The sequence below is a fragment of the Lithobates pipiens genome, unplaced genomic scaffold, assembly GCF_037356315.1.
Source record: "Lithobates pipiens isolate NorthernLeopardFrog02 unplaced genomic scaffold, aLitPip1_a1.2 Scaffold_28, whole genome shotgun sequence".
Taxonomy (NCBI): domain Eukaryota; kingdom Metazoa; phylum Chordata; class Amphibia; order Anura; family Ranidae; genus Lithobates; species Lithobates pipiens.
This window is the reverse complement of record NW_027507789.1, coordinates 129,103,565-129,121,036: the sequence shown is the minus strand read 5'-3', so window position 1 is coordinate 129,121,036 and position 17,472 is coordinate 129,103,565. Positions and strand designations below refer to the sequence as shown.

Sequence of the window (17,472 nt, the reverse complement as noted above, 5' to 3'; positions counted from 1 at the left end):
GCAATGAATGCAGAGCATGGAATGTCCCACCCCATTTTAGTCGATAACGTGTTCATTTTTATGGGTAGCATGGCCGAGCGCTCTAAGGCGCTGGATTAAGGCTCCAGTCTCTTTGGGGGCGTGGGTTCGAATCCCACTGCTGCCAAACTCCTTTTAACAAAATCCCTACCCTCTAGGGCTCAAGCTTCTCTGATCTTGCTCCTGCAATTTACTGCAGTTCCTTTCCCAACTCACTGGAATCTCAAAAAACACTTACCTCTCTGCTTTAGCAGCATTAGAAAAGCTGCAATCATTGCATGTTTTGTTTGATACATGATACATACATATAATATGCATGTTGTGCACATATTACATACATGCTACACACACTACACACATATGACATACATGTTACACACATGTGACACACGTGCTACTTACATATTACACACATAGTTCACACATATTACACAAATGTTACATACATATGATATACATGTTGCATGCATGTTACATACATGTCACACTCATGTTACACACCATTTAGACACAATTTTACACACATGTCACATGCATGTTACACATATTACACACATATAACATACATGTCATACACATCACATACATGCTACACACATATGCCATGCATGTCACACACATGTTACATTAATATGACACACATATGACATGCATGTTGCACATATCTTACATACATGTTACACACATATGGCATGCATATGACATGCATGGTACACACATGTTACATACATGTTACACATATGACACACAATACACATATGGCATACATATCACACATATTACATACGTGTTACACACATATTACACAGAATATACATACATATGACATACATGTTGAATGCATGTTACATACATGTCATACACTTATGAAATACATGTTACACACGTTACATACATATGACACACATGACATACATGTTACGTACATGTCACATACACACAATGAATGCAGAGCATGGAATGTAGACTGTCATGCCTCTTTTTAGTCCTTAGCAAGCGCACTTTCACAGGTAGCATGGCCGAGCGGTCTAAGGCGCTGGATTTAGGCTCCAGTCTCTTTGGAGGCGTGAGTTCAAATCCCACTGCTGCCAAGCTCTTTTAACAAATGCCTATCCTTGATTGCTCAAGCGTCTCTCAAGTTTCTGCTGCACTTTGCTGGCATTCCTTGCTCAACACACTGGAATCTCAGAACAGCAGCATTAGAAAATTGCATGCTTTGGTTGAGAAGTCTTCCAAAAGGGCACACTTCTGATGAGATGACTAGTGAAATCTTGTCAACGTTACAAAACAAGTCCAACTGAACGTGATTACCTCTCCTGTAAGCTAGATTCCACATTAACACTTTAAGTGTGGACACCAAAAAACAAGCAGTACTAATGAAAAGCTGGCACACTTTTCAGCAGAGTGCCAAGTGAACTTGCCACAGAATGCTGCACCCAAAGTCCACTCTCAAGTGTAAAGTGACCACCACCTGCTGCCTCAGAAAGAGGACTGAAACACATAAGGTGGCATCTTGGCCATCTCCGTGAAACTTCAACTACCTTTTATAATGGATAAAGTGGTGAATACTTGTAGTTTAGAGTTCTGAGGCCTCCAGCTCAAGCAATGAATGCAGAGCATGGAATGTCCCACCCGATTTTAGTCGATAACGTGTTCATTTTTATGGGTAGCATGGCCGAGCGGTCTAAGGCGCTGGATTAAGGCTCCAGTCTCTTTGGGGGCGTGGGTTCGAATCCCACTGCTGCCAAACTCCTTTTAACAAAATCCCTACCCTCTAGGGCTCAAGCTTCTCTGATCTTGCTCCTGCAATTTACTGCAGTTCCTTTCCCAACTCACTGGAATCTCAAAAAACACTTACCTCTCTGCTTTAGCAGCATTAGAAAAGCTGCAATCATTGCATGTTTTGTTTGATACATGATACATACATATAATATGCATGTTGTGCACATATTACATACATGCTACACACACTACACACATATGACATACATGTTACACACATGTGACACACGTGCTACTTACATATTACACACATAGTTCACACATATTACACAAATGTTACATACATATGATATACATGTTGCATGCATGTTACATACATGTCACACTCATGTTACACACCATTTAGACACAATTTTACACACATGTCACATGCATGTTACACATATTACACACATATAACATACATGTCATACACATCACATACATGCTACACACATATGCCATGCATGTCACACACATGTTACATTAATATGACACACATATGACATGCATGTTGCACATATCTTACATACATGTTACACACATATGGCATGCATATGACATGCATGGTACACACATGTTACATACATGTTACACATATGACACACAATACACATATGGCATACATATCACACATATTACATACGTGTTACACACATATTACACAGATTATACATACATATGACATACATGTTGAATGCATGTTACATACATGTCATACACTTATGAAATACATGTTACACACGTTACATACATATGACACACATGACATAAATGTTACATACATGTCACATACACACAATGAATGCAGAGCATGGAATGTAGACTGTCATGCCTCTTTTTAGTCCTTAGCAAGAGCACTCTCACAAGTAGCATGGCCGAGCGGTCTAAGGCGCTGGATTTAGGCTCCAGTCTCTTTGGAGGCGTGGGTTCAAATCCCACTGCTGCCAAGCTCTTGTAACAAATGCCTATCTTTGATTGCTCAAGCGTCTCTGAAGTTTCTGCTGCACTTTGCTGGCATTCCTTGCTCAACACACTGGAATCTCAGAACAGCAGCATTAGGAAATTGCATGCTTTGGTTGAGAAGTCTTCCAAAAGGGCACACTTTTGATGAGATGACTAGTGAAATCTTGTCAACGTTACAAAACAAGTCCAACTGAACGTGATTACCTCTCCTGTAAGCTAGATTCCACATTAACACTTTAAGTGTGGACACCAAAAAACAAGCAGTACTAATGAAAAGCTGGCACACTTTTCAGCAGAGTGCCAAGTGAACTTGCCACAGAATGCTGCACCCAAAGTCCACTCTCAAGTGTAAAGTGACCACCACCTGCTGCCTCAGAAAGAGGACTGAAACACATAAGGTGGCATCTTGGCCATCTCCGTGAAACTTCAACTACCTTTTATAATGGATAAAGTGGTGAATACTTGTAGTTTAGAGTTCTGAGGCCTCCAGCTCAAGCAATGAATGCAGAGCATGGAATGTCCCACCCGATTTTAGTCGATAACGTGTTCACTTTTATGGGTAGCATGGCCGAGCGGTCTAAGGCGCCGGATTAAGGCTCCAGTCTCTTTGGGGGCGTGGGTTCGAATCCCACTGCTGCCAAACTCCTTTTAACAAAATCCCTACCCTCTAGGGCTCAAGCTTCTCTGATCTTGCTCCTGCAATTTACTGCAGTTCCTTTCCCAACTCACTGGAATCTCAAAAAACACTTACCTCTCTGCTTTAGCAGCATTAGAAAAGCTGCAATCATTGCATGTTTTGTTTGATACATGATACATACATAAAATATGCATGTTGTGCACATATTACATACATGCTACACACACTACACACATATGACATACATGTTACACACATGTGACACACGTGCTACTTACATATTACACACATAGTTCACACATATTACACAAATGTTACATACATATGATATACATGTTGCATGCATGTTACATACATGTCACACTCATGTTACACACCATTTAGACACAATTTTACACACATGTCACATGCATGTTACACATATTACACACATATAACATACATGTCATACACATCACATACATGCTACACACATATGCCATGCATGTCACACACATGTTACATTAATATGACACACATATGACATGCATGTTGCACATATCTTACATACATGTTACACACATATGGCATGCATATGACATGCATGGTACACACATGTTACATACATGTTACACATATGACACACAATACACATATGGCATACATATCACACATATTACATACGTGTTACACACATATTACACAGATTATACATACATATGACATACATGTTGAATGCATGTTACATACATGTCATACACTTATGAAATACATGTTACACACGTTACATACATATGACACACATGACATACATGTTACGTACATGTCACATACAAACAATGAATGCAGAGCATGGAATGTAGACTGTCATGCCTCTTTTTAGTCCTTAGCAAGAGCACTTTCACAGGTAGCATGGCCGAGCGGTCTAAGGCGCTGTATTTAGGCTCCAGTCTCTTTGGAGGTGTGGGTTCAAATCCCACTGCTGCCAAGCTCTTTTAACAAATGCCTATCCTTGATTGCTCAAGCGTCTCTGAAGTTTCTGCTGCACTTTGCTGGCATTCCTTGCTCAACACACTGGAATCTCAGAACAGCAGCATTAGGAAATTGCATGCTTTGGTTGAGAAGTCTTCCAAAAGGGCACACTTCTGATGAGATGACTAGTGAAATCTTGTCAACGTTACAAAACAAGTCCAACTGAACGTGATTACCTCTCCTGTAAGCTAGATTCCACATTAACACTTTAAGTGTGGACACCAAAAAACAAGCAGTACTAATGAAAAGCTGGCACACTTTTCAGCAGAGTGCCAAGTGAACTTGCCACAGAATGCTGCACCCAAAGTCCACTCTCAAGTGTAAAGTGACCACCACCTGCTGCCTCAGAAAGAGGACTGAAACACATAAGGTGGCATCTTGGCCATCTCCGTGAAACTTCAACTACCTTTTAAAATGGATAAAGTGGTGAATACTTGTAGTTTAGAGTTCTGAGGCCTCCAGCTCAAGCAATGAATGCAGAGCATGGAATGTCCCACCCGATTTTAGTCGATAACATGTTCATTTTTATGGGTAGCATGGCCGAGCGGTCTAAGGCGCTGGATTAAGGCTCCAGTCTCTTTGGGGGCGTGGGTTCGAATCCCACTGCTGCCAAACTCCTTTTAACAAAATCCCTACCCTCTAGGGCTCAAGCTTCTCTGATCTTGCTCCTGCAATTTACTGCAGTTCCTTTCCCAACTCACTGGAATCTCAAAAAACACTTACCTCTCTGCTTTAGCAGCATTAGAAAAGCTGCAATCATTGCATGTTTTGTTTGATACATGATACATACATATAATATGCATGTTGTGCACATATTACATACATGCTACACACACTACACACATATGACATACATGTTACACACATGTGACACACATGCTACTTACATATTACACACATAGTTCACACATATTACACAAATGTTACATACATATGATATACATGTTGCATGCATGTTACATACATGTCCCACTCATGTTACACACCATTTAGACACAATTTTACACACATGTCACATGCATGTTACACATATTACACACATATAACATACATGTCATACACATCACATACATGCTACACACATATGCCATGCATGTCACACACATGTTACATTAATATGACACACATATGACATGCATGTTGCACATATCTTACATACATGTTACACACATATGGCATGCATATGACATGCATGGTACACACATGTTACATACATGTTACACATATGACACACAATACACATATGGCATACATATCACACATATTACATACGTGTTACACACATATTACACAGATTATACATACATATGACATACATGTTGAATGCATGTTACATACATGTCATACACTTATGAAATACATGTTACACACGTTACATACATATGACACACATGACATACATGTTACGTACATGTCACATACAAACAATGAATGCAGAGCATGGAATGTAGACTGTCATGCCTCTTTTTAGTCCTTAGCAAGAGCACTTTCACAGGTAGCATGGCCGAGCGGTCTAAGGCGCTGTATTTAGGCTCCAGTCTCTTTGGAGGTGTGGGTTCAAATCCCACTGCTGCCAAGCTCTTTTAACAAATGCCTATCCTTGATTGCTCAAGCGTCTCTGAAGTTTCTGCTGCACTTTGCTGGCATTCCTTGCTCAACACACTGGAATCTCAGAACAGCAGCATTAGGAAATTGCATGCTTTGGTTGAGAAGTCTTCCAAAAGGGCACACTTCTGATGAGATGACTAGTGAAATCTTGTCAACGTTACAAAACAAGTCCAACTGAACGTGATTACCTCTCCTGTAAGCTAGATTCCACATTAACACTTTAAGTGTGGACACCAAAAAACAAGCAGTACTAATGAAAAGCTGGCACACTTTTCAGCAGAGTGCCAAGTGAACTTGCCACAGAATGCTGCACCCAAAGTCCACTCTCAAGTGTAAAGTGACCACCACCTGCTGCCTCAGAAAGAGGACTGAAACACATAAGGTGGCATCTTGGCCATCTCCGTGAAACTTCAACTACCTTTTATAATGGATAAAGTGGTGAATACTTGTAGTTTAGAGTTCTGAGGCCTCCAGCTCAAGCAATGAATGCAGAGCATGGAATGTCCCACCCGATTTTAGTCGATAACGTGTTCATTTTTATGGGTAGCATGGCCGAGCGGTCTAAGGCGCTGGATTAAGGCTCCAGTCTCTTTGGGGGCGTGGGTTCGAATCCCACTGCTGCCAAACTCCTTTTAACAAAATCCCTACCCTCTAGGGCTCAAGCTTCTCTGATCTTGCTCCTGCAATTTACTGCAGTTCCTTTCCCAACTCACTGGAATCTCAAAAAACACTTACCTCTCTGCTTTAGCAGCATTAGAAAAGCTGCAATCATTGCATGTTTTGTTTGATACATGATACATACATATAATATGCATGTTGTGCACATATTACATACATGCTACACACACTACACACATATGACATACATGTTACACACATGTGACACACGTGCTACTTACATATTACACACATAGTTCACACATATTACACAAATGTTACATACATATGATATACATGTTGCATGCATGTTACATACATGTCACACTCATGTTACACACCATTTAGACACAATTTTACACACATGTCACATGCATGTTACACATATTACACACATATAACATACATGTCATACACATCACATACATGCTACACACATATGCCATGCATGTCACACACATGTTACATTAATATGACACACATATGACATGCATGTTGCACATATCTTACATACATGTTACACACATATGGCATGCATATGACATGCATGGTACACACATGTTACATACATGTTACACATATGACACACAATACACATATGGCATACATATCACACATATTACATACGTGTTACACACATATTACACAGATTATACATACATATGACATACATGTTGAATGCATGTTACATACATGTCATACACTTATGAAATACATGTTACACACGTTACATACATATGACACACATGACATAAATGTTACATACATGTCACATACACACAATGAATGCAGAGCATGGAATGTAGACTGTCATGCCTCTTTTTAGTCCTTAGCAAGAGCACTCTCACAAGTAGCATGGCCGAGCGGTCTAAGGCGCTGGATTTAGGCTCCAGTCTCTTTGGAGGCGTGGGTTCAAATCCCACTGCTGCCAAGTTCTTTTAACAAATGCCTATCCTTGATTGCTCAAGCGTCTCTGAAGTTTCTGCTGCACTTTGCTGGCATTCCTTGCTCAACACACTGGAATCTCAGAACAGCAGCATTAGGAAATTGCATGCTTTGGTTGAGAAGTCTTCCAAAAGGGCACACTTCTGATGAGATGACTAGTGAAATCTTGTCAACGTTACAAAACAAGTCCAACTGAACGTGATTACCTCTCCTGTAAGCTAGATTCCACATTAACACTTTAAGTGTGGACACCAAAAAACAAGCAGTACTAATGAAAAGCTGGCACACTTTTCAGCAGAGTGCCAAGTGAACTTGCCACAGAATGCTGCACCCAAAGTCCACTCTCAAGTGTAAAGTGACCACCACCTGCTGCCTCAGAAAGAGGACTGAAACACATAAGGTGGCATCTTGGCCATCTCCGTGAAACTTCAACTACCTTTTATAATGGATAAAGTGGTGAATACTTGTAGTTTAGAGTTCTGAGGCCTCCAGCTCAAGCAATGAATGCAGAGCATGGAATGTCCCACCCCATTTTAGTCGATAACATGTTCATTTTTATGGGTAGCATGGCCGAGCGGACTAAGGCGCTGGATTAAGGCTCCAGTCTCTTTGGGGGCGTGGGTTCGAATTCCACTGCTGCCAAACTCCTTTTAACAAAATCCCTACCCTCTAGGGCTCAAGCTTCTCTGATCTTGCTCCTGCAATTTACTGCAGTTCCTTTCCCAACTCACTGGAATCTCAAAAAACACTTACATCTCTGCTTTAGCAGCATTAGAAAAGCTGCAATCATTGCATGTTTTGTTTGATACATGATACATACATATAATATGCATGTTGTGCACATATTACATACATGCTACACACACTACACACATATGACATACATGTTACACACATGTGACACACGTGCTACTTACATATTACACACATAGTTCACACATATTACACAAATGTTACATACATATGATATACATGTTGCATGCATGTTACATACATGTCACACTCATGTTACACACCATTTAGACACAATTTTACACACATGTCACATGCATGTTACACATATTACACACATATAACATACATGTCATACACATCACATACATGCTACACACATATGCCATGCATGTTACACACATGTTACATTAATATGACACACATATGACATGCATGTTGCACATATCTTACATACATGTTACACACATATGGCATGCATATGACATGCATGGTACACACATGTTACATACATGTTACACATATGACACACAATACACATATGGCATACATATCACACATATTACATACGTGTTACACACATATTACACAGATTATACATACATATGACATACATGTTGAATGCATGTTACATACATGTCATACACTTATGAAATACATGTTACACACGTTACATACATATGACACACATGACATACATGTTACGTACATGTCACATACACACAATGAATGCAGAGCATGGAATGTAGACTGTCATGCCTCTTTTTAGTCCTTAGCAAGAGCACTTTCACAGGTAGCATGGCCGAGCGGTCTAAGGCGCTGGATTTAGGCTCCAGTCTCTTTGGAGGCGTGGGTTCAAATCCCACTGCTGCCAAGCTCTTTTAACAAATGCCTATCCTTGATTGCTCAAGCGTCTCTGAAGTTTCTGCTGCACTTTGCTGGCATTCCTTGCTCAACACACTGGAATCTCAGAACAGCAGCATTAGGAAATTGCATGCTTTGGTTGAGAAGTCTTCCAAAAGGGCACACTTCTGATGAGATGACTAGTGAAATCTTGTCAACGTTACAAAACAAGTCCAACTGAACGTGATTACCTCTCCTGTAAGCTAGATTCCACATTAACACTTTAAGTGTGGACACCAAAAAACAAGCAGTACTAATGAAAAGCTGGCACACTTTTCAGCAGAGTGCCAAGTGAACTTGCCACAGAATGCTGCACCCAAAGTCCACTCTCAAGTGTAAAGTGACCACCACCTGCTGCCTCAGAAAGAGGACTGAAACACATAAGGTGGCATCTTGGCCATCTCCGTGAAACTTCAACTACCTTTTATAATGGATAAAGTGGTGAATACTTGTAGTTTAGAGTTCTGAGGCCTCCAGCTCAAGCAATGAATGCAGAGCATGGAATGTCCCACCGCATTTTAGTCGATAACGTGTTCATTTTTATGGGTAGCATGGCCGAGCGGTCTAAGGCGCTGGATTAAGGCTCCAGTCTCTTTGGGGGCGTGGGTTCGAATCCCACTGCTGCCAAACTCCTTTTAACAAAATCCCTACCCTCTAGGGCTCAAGCTTCTCTGATCTTGCTCCTGCAATTTACTGCAGTTCCTTTCCCAACTCACTGGAATCTCAAAAAACACTTACCTCTCTGCTTTAGCAGCATTAGAAAAGCTGCAATCATTGCATGTTTTGTTTGATACATGATACATACATATAATATGCATGTTGTGCACATATTACATACATGCTACACACACTACACACATATGACATACATGTTACACACATGTGACACACGTGCTACTTACATATTACACACATAGTTCACACATATTACACAAATGTTACATACATATGATATACATGTTGCATGCATGTTACATACATGTCACACTCATGTTACACACCATTTAGACACAATTTTACACACATGTCACATGCATGTTACACATATTACACACATATAACATACATGTCATACACATCACATACATGCTACACACATATGCCATGCATGTCACACACATGTTACATTAATATGACACACATATGACATGCATGTTGCACATATCTTACATACATGTTACACACATATGGCATGCATATGACATGCATGGTACACACATGTTACATACATGTTACACATATGACACACAATACACATATGGCATACATATCACACATATTACATACGTGTTACACACATATTACACAGATTATACATACATATGACATACATGTTGAATGCATGTTACATACATGTCATACACTTATGAAATACATGTTACACACGTTACATACATATGACACACATGACATACATGTTACGTACATGTCACATACACACAATGAATGCAGAGCATGGAATGTAGACTGTCATGCCTCTTTTTAGTCCTTAGCAAGAGCACTTTCACAGGTAGCATGGCCGAGCGGTCTAAGGCGCTGGATTTAGGCTCCAGTCTCTTTGGAGGCGTGGGTTCAAATCCCACTGCTGCCAAGCTCTTTTAACAAATGCCTATCCTTGATTGCTCAAGCGTCTCTGAAGTTTCTGCTGCACTTTGCTGGCATTCCTTGCTCAACACACTGGAATCTCAGAACAGCAGCATTAGGAAATTGCATGCTTTGGTTGAGAAGTCTTCCAAAAGGGCACACTTCTGATGAGATGACTAGTGAAATCTTGTCAACGTTACAAAACAAGTCCAACTGAACGTGATTACCTCTCCTGTAAGCTAGATTCCACATTAACACTTTAAGTGTGGACACCAAAAAACAAGCAGTACTAATGAAAAGCTGGCACACTTTTCAGCAGAGTGCCAAGTGAACTTGCCACAGAATGCTGCACCCAAAGTCCACTCTCAAGTGTAAAGTGACCACTACCTGCTGCCTCAGAAAGAGGACTGAAACACATAAGGTGGCATCTTGGCCATCTCCCTGAAACTTCAACTACCTTTTATAATGGATAAAGTGGTGAATACTTGTAGTTTAGAGTTCTGAGGCCTCCAGCTCAAGCAATGAATGCAGAGCATGGAATGTCCCACCCCATTTTAGTCTATAACGTGTTCATTTTTATGGGTAGCATGGCCGAGCGGTCTAAGGCGCTGGATTAAGGCTCCAGTCTCTTTGGGGGCGTGGGGTTGAATCCCACTGCTGCCAAACTCCTTTTAACAAAATCCCTACCCTCTAGGGCTCAAGCTTCTCTGATCTTGCTCCTGCAATTTACTGCAGTTCCTTTCCCAACTCACTGGAATCTCAAAAAACACTTACCTCTCTGCTTTAGCAGCATTAGAAAAGCTGCAATCATTGCATGTTTTGTTTGATACATGATACATACATATAATATGCATGTTGTGCACATATTACATACATGCTACACACACTACACACATATGACATACATGTTACACACATGTGACACACGTGCTACTTACATATTACACACATAGTTCACACATATTACACAAATGTTACATACATATGATATACATGTTGCATGCATGTTACATACATGTCACACTCATGTTACACACCATTTAGACACAATTTTACACACATGTCACATGCATGTTACACATATTACACACATATAACATACATGTCATACACATCACATACATGCTACACACATATGCCATGCATGTCACACACATGTTACATTAATATGACACACATATGACATGCATGTTGCACATATCTTACATACATGTTACACACATATGGCATGCATATGACATGCATGGTACACACATGTTACATACATGTTACACATATGACACACAATACACATATGGCATACATATCACACATATTACATACGTGTTACACACATATTACACAGATTATACATACATATGACATACATGTTGAATGCATGTTACATACATGTCATACACTTATGAAATACATGTTACACACGTTACATACATATGACACACATGACATAAATGTTACATACATGTCACATACACACAATGAATGCAGAGCATGGAATGTAGACTGTCATGCCTCTTTTTAGTCCTTAGCAAGAGCACTCTCACAAGTAGCATGGCTGAGCGGTCTAAGGCGCTGGATTTAGGCTCCAGTCTCTTTGGAGGCGTGGGTTCAAATCCCACTGCTGCCAAGCTCTTGTAACAAATGCCTATCTTTGATTGCTCAAGCGTCTCTGAAGTTTCTGCTGCACTTTGCTGGCATTCCTTGCTCAACACACTGGAATCTCAGAACAGCAGCATTAGGAAATTGCATGCTTTGGTTGAGAAGTCTTCCAAAAGGGCACACTTTTGATGAGATGACTAGTGAAATCTTGTCAACGTTACAAAACAAGTCCAACTGAACGTGATTACCTCTCCTGTAAGCTAGATTCCACATTAACACTTTAAGTGTGGACACCAAAAAACAAGCAGTACTAATGAAAAGCTGGCACACTTTTCAGCAGAGTGCCAAGTGAACTTGCCACAGAATGCTGCACCCAAAGTCCACTCTCAAGTGTAAAGTGACCACCACCTGCTGCCTCAGAAAGAGGACTGAAACACATAAGGTGGCATCTTGGCCATCTCCGTGAAACTTCAACTACCTTTTATAATGGATAAAGTGGTGAATACTTGTAGTTTAGAGTTCTGAGGCCTCCAGCTCAAGCAATGAATGCAGAGCATGGAATGTCCCACCCGATTTTAGTCGATAACGTGTTCACTTTTATGGGTAGCATGGCCGAGCGGTCTAAGGCGCCGGATTAAGGCTCCAGTCTCTTTGGGGGCGTGGGTTCGAATCCCACTGCTGCCAAACTCCTTTTAACAAAATCCCTACCCTCTAGGGCTCAAGCTTCTCTGATCTTGCTCCTGCAATTTACTGCAGTTCCTTTCCCAACTCACTGGAATCTCAAAAAACACTTACCTCTCTGCTTTAGCAGCATTAGAAAAGCTGCAATCATTGCATGTTTTGTTTGATACATGATACATACATAAAATATGCATGTTGTGCACATATTACATACATGCTACACACACTACACACATATGACATACATGTTACACACATGTGACACACGTGCTACTTACATATTACACACATAGTTCACACATATTACACAAATGTTACATACATATGATATACATGTTGCATGCATGTTACATACATGTCACACTCATGTTACACACCATTTAGACACAATTTTACACACATGTCACATGCATGTTACACATATTACACACATATAACATACATGTCATACACATCACATACATGCTACACACATATGCCATGCATGTCACACACATGTTACATTAATATGACACACATATGACATGCATGTTGCACATATCTTACATACATGTCACACACATATGGCATGCATATGACATGCATGGTACACACATGTTACATACATGTTACACATATGACACACAATACACATATGGCATACATATCACACATATTATATACGTGTTACACACATATTACACAGATTATACATACATATGACATACATGTTGAATGCATGTTACATACATGTCATACACTTATGAAATACATGTTACACACGTTACATACATATGACACACATGACATACATGTTACGTACATGTCACATACAAACAATGAATGCAGAGCATGGAATGTAGACTGTCATGCCTCTTTTTAGTCCTTAGCAAGAGCACTTTCACAGGTAGCATGGCCGAGCGGTCTAAGGCGCTGTATTTAGGCTCCAGTCTCTTTGGAGGTGTGGGTTCAAATCCCACTGCTGCCAAGCTCTTTTAACAAATGCCTATCCTTGATTGCTCAAGCGTCTCTGAAGTTTCTGCTGCACTTTGCTGGCATTCCTTGCTCAACACACTGGAATCTCAGAACAGCAGCATTAGGAAATTGCATGCTTTGGTTGAGAAGTCTTCCAAAAGGGCACACTTCTGATGAGATGACTAGTGAAATCTTTTTTCATTTATTTTTTTTTTTTTTTTAAAACACATTTTATTTGAAAAATAGATCAAGAAATACAGACGAACAGGCATTTCCAACAACAGGTAGGATACAAAATCGGCCTAGTTACATAGTAATAAAATATTCACAACACGGGAATATCTTGCAATGTACAGGACCAGCACTGTGTGTAAAACGAAGCCGATTAGGTGCATGTGCGGAGTACAGGTGGGTTGCAAATCATCAGAAGTGGTCCAAATCGTAATACTTAATGAAAAGTTGCCCCTAGGCTTATAAAGGGGCCAATTCAAAGGAAGGACAAGGGGCCAATAGCAATGTAAGGTGGGTTAATCTTCGCGGGGACAAGGGGTCAGAGCGTGTTATGAGATATCGCTAGGGAGAGCCCTAAAGGGGTCTACCTAGAGTAGGGAAAGTGACTCGTGGTTGGAGGTATGTGGTATTCGTAAGAGATCGCAGGTGTGAACGTCTGCAATGAGGTGGTTAGGTAGCGGAATGGAATGGGGGGATGGGGCAGGGGGGGAGGAGAGACGAGGGTGGAGGAAAGAGAGATATAGAGACAGAGAGGGAGAGGGAAAGGGGAGGAAGAGGGAAGGGGGGGTGGGAGGAAGAAGGCAAAAAGGGGATCACGTGAAAGGGGGGAAGTCCCCCTTCCCTATGACCCCCCCCGGAAGTGGAGTAATGGATATGTAGCTTGAATTTACATCCTTCTTTCAGAGACTGTACCATAAAGCTCGATGGTAGGAAGATAGGTTAGGCTCTGTAAGGCCCAGGTCGTGAAACTATGGACCTGATGTCATTAGTTGTACACTTCTGCGTAGGCAGTGGTGGTCTGAAAGTGCTTCCAACAGGCCCATTTCGTGCTAAATTTCGAGGGGGTGTCCTTGGAAATATGGATCAATTCTTCCATTTCGGCTGTTTTGTTGATTCTGGTAAACCATTCTTTAATGGAGGGGACTCTGGGCGACCCCCAGTGGATCGGGATACATTGTTTGGCCGCATTGAGCATATGCATCGCCAGGGAACCTTGGTAGGCTCGTCTAGATAAAGGTGAAAGGTGGAGAAGGCATTGGGACGGGGAGGGTTCGATGTTGTAAGTGGTAATTTGGGAGGTGATTCGACATACTTCTCTCCAGTAGTCCTGAAGGAGGTTACAGGACCACCAAATATGCAGCGGTGTACCCTTTTCTAGGAGGCATCTCCAGCAGATGTCGGTGGTGTTAGGGGTGAATTTATGTATGAGAGAGGGGGTGCGGTACCACCTCGATTGGATCTTGTAATTATTCTCTTGGGTGCTAACATTGGTGGAGCCTCTGTGGATAATCTGGAAGATGGTGCTCCATTGTTCGTCAGTTATGGATAGGGAAAGATCTTCCTCCCAGCGCTTGCAAGCCAAGGTGGACCCGGGTTGTTCCCCATCCCAAAGCATGTTGTGGGTGAGGGCTATGACATGTCTTTGGGGGGTTGTTTGGGTACACAGTTGTTCAAAAGGGGATAGAGGTCTGGAGCATTGGGAGTCCCTGTTTAAGGATTGCAGAAAAAATGCAATTAAAAGGTAAGTCCAAGATGGAATGGGTGGTCTATCTACGGTGCTGGCAAGAATCGGGGCGGAGACTAGTTGACCTCTCTTGTACAGATGGTAGGCACGTAACCTATCTTGTGGCCAGTGTTCCGACAGATAGTCGGGAGACAGGCCGGGAGGGAAGTCTGGATTACACTTGATCGGAGATAAGGGCCCGGGGATTGAGGAGATTTTCGTTCGAAGGCAAATTTGCTGAAAGCATTTTAGAGTGGGGTGTATTAATGGGTGGAGGGCGACCGAGGCAGGGGTGTGGGCAGGTCTTATCCAGGGTAGAGAGGCTAGTGGTATAGATGAAAAAGATGCTTCCAACGGAACCCATTCCTTATAGGGGTCCTGGACATTCCAATCTACAATCCTGGTCAGGTGGACCGCTCTGTAGTAGTTAAGTATATCTGGGAAGCCCAAGCCTCCTAGATGTTTCGGGCGAGAAAGGGTTTTAATTGAGATTCTGGGTTTCCGGTGTCCCCATACAAATCTAGAACAAATGCTATTATAGGACGTGAAGAAAGATTGGGGGACCTGTATGGGTAAGGTTTGGAGGATATATAGTAGGCGGGGTAGAACGTTCATCTTGAGAACTGCGATCCTACCAAACCAAGATAGGATCTGTTTGTTCCATCTCTCGAGATCCGTCGTCAATTTATGTAGGATGGGGAGGTGGTTTGTCACGTAAAGGTCCGATAACTTCCGTGGTATTTGGGTGCCTAGGTAAGTAATAGAATCAGGTTTCCAGCGTATCTGGAAATTCGATTCGCATTGTGTCTGGACGGTTTCTGGGAGGGAAATATTAAGAGCGTACGACTTAGAGAAGTTTATCTTAAGATTAGATACCTCCTTAAATTTACTAAATTCTGAAAGGACGATTGGAATGGTGGTGATGGGCTCCGTGAGAAACATTAAAATGTCATCGGCAAAGGCCGCGTATTTAAACTCTTTCAGTGGAGTGTGGACGCCTTTGATGTCATTATTCAAGGTGAGGGTCTGGAGGAGAGGTTCTAGCGTAAGGATAAAGAGGATCGGGGAAAGGGGGCATCCCTGCCTCGTTCCATTTCGGATGGAGAAGGCGTTTGACAGAGTGCCGTTGACCCTGACTCGTGCTGTCGGTGTGGAGTAGAGGGACATAATCATATTGGTCATGTGAGGGCCGAGTCCCAAGGAGGTGAGGACTGCTTCCATGTAGTCCCAGGCCACCCTGTCAAACGCCTTCTCAGCATCCAGGGATAGGAAGAAAGCTTTCTGTTTAGTCTGCGTAATCAAATGGTGGATATTGATGGATTTCAGGGTGTTATCCCTTGCCTCTCGCCCGGGGACGAAACCGACTTGATCGGGGGATATAAGGGCCGGGAGGAAAGGGAGGAATCTATTAGCGAGAATTTTTGCAAATATTTTCACGTCTACATTGAGAAGGGAGATCGGCCTATAGCTACTAGTGAGTGTGAGGTCCTTATCTGGTTTGGGAATAACTGTAATGTGGGCTTCTAAAATGCTGCCGGGAAGAGATTTCGAGATGGGAGTAGAATTGAAGGCCTTCAGGAAGGGCGTTTGAAGTGTCTCCGCAAATAATTTATAATATGCTGAGGTCAGCCCATCAGGGCCAGGACTCTTACCAGGTTTCAGTTGCTTTACGGCTTGTGAC

The 17,472-nt window shown here is 41.7% G+C and overlaps 13 non-coding genes across 13 annotated transcripts; all 13 read left to right on the top strand.

Moving 5' to 3' along the window:
- The first annotated feature begins 63 nt into the window (after positions 1 to 63).
- TRNAL-AAG (transfer RNA leucine (anticodon AAG)) lies at positions 64 to 145 on the top strand. Its single transcript has one exon. It is a non-coding gene; the product is annotated as a tRNA-Leu (tRNA).
- Positions 146 to 1,027: 882 nt separating this feature from the next.
- On the top strand, positions 1,028 to 1,109 carry TRNAL-UAG (transfer RNA leucine (anticodon UAG)). The gene has a single exon. It is a non-coding gene; the product is annotated as a tRNA-Leu (tRNA).
- A 574-nt stretch (positions 1,110 to 1,683) lies between these two features.
- Positions 1,684 to 1,765, top strand: TRNAL-AAG (transfer RNA leucine (anticodon AAG)). Its single transcript has one exon. It is a non-coding gene; the product is annotated as a tRNA-Leu (tRNA).
- An 882-nt stretch (positions 1,766 to 2,647) lies between these two features.
- On the top strand, positions 2,648 to 2,729 carry TRNAL-UAG (transfer RNA leucine (anticodon UAG)). The gene has a single exon. It is a non-coding gene; the product is annotated as a tRNA-Leu (tRNA).
- A 574-nt stretch (positions 2,730 to 3,303) lies between these two features.
- On the top strand, positions 3,304 to 3,385 carry TRNAL-AAG (transfer RNA leucine (anticodon AAG)). The gene has a single exon. It is a non-coding gene; the product is annotated as a tRNA-Leu (tRNA).
- A 1,538-nt stretch (positions 3,386 to 4,923) lies between these two features.
- TRNAL-AAG (transfer RNA leucine (anticodon AAG)) lies at positions 4,924 to 5,005 on the top strand. Its single transcript has one exon. It is a non-coding gene; the product is annotated as a tRNA-Leu (tRNA).
- Positions 5,006 to 6,543: 1,538 nt separating this feature from the next.
- On the top strand, positions 6,544 to 6,625 carry TRNAL-AAG (transfer RNA leucine (anticodon AAG)). The gene has a single exon. It is a non-coding gene; the product is annotated as a tRNA-Leu (tRNA).
- An 882-nt stretch (positions 6,626 to 7,507) lies between these two features.
- TRNAL-UAG (transfer RNA leucine (anticodon UAG)) lies at positions 7,508 to 7,589 on the top strand. The gene has a single exon. It is a non-coding gene; the product is annotated as a tRNA-Leu (tRNA).
- A 1,538-nt stretch (positions 7,590 to 9,127) lies between these two features.
- TRNAL-UAG (transfer RNA leucine (anticodon UAG)) lies at positions 9,128 to 9,209 on the top strand. Its single transcript has one exon. It is a non-coding gene; the product is annotated as a tRNA-Leu (tRNA).
- Positions 9,210 to 9,783: 574 nt separating this feature from the next.
- On the top strand, positions 9,784 to 9,865 carry TRNAL-AAG (transfer RNA leucine (anticodon AAG)). Its single transcript has one exon. It is a non-coding gene; the product is annotated as a tRNA-Leu (tRNA).
- Positions 9,866 to 10,747: 882 nt separating this feature from the next.
- On the top strand, positions 10,748 to 10,829 carry TRNAL-UAG (transfer RNA leucine (anticodon UAG)). Its single transcript has one exon. It is a non-coding gene; the product is annotated as a tRNA-Leu (tRNA).
- Positions 10,830 to 12,367: 1,538 nt separating this feature from the next.
- On the top strand, positions 12,368 to 12,449 carry TRNAL-UAG (transfer RNA leucine (anticodon UAG)). The gene has a single exon. It is a non-coding gene; the product is annotated as a tRNA-Leu (tRNA).
- Positions 12,450 to 13,023: 574 nt separating this feature from the next.
- Positions 13,024 to 13,105, top strand: TRNAL-AAG (transfer RNA leucine (anticodon AAG)). Its single transcript has one exon. It is a non-coding gene; the product is annotated as a tRNA-Leu (tRNA).
- The last annotated feature ends 4,367 nt before the right edge of the window (positions 13,106 to 17,472 follow it).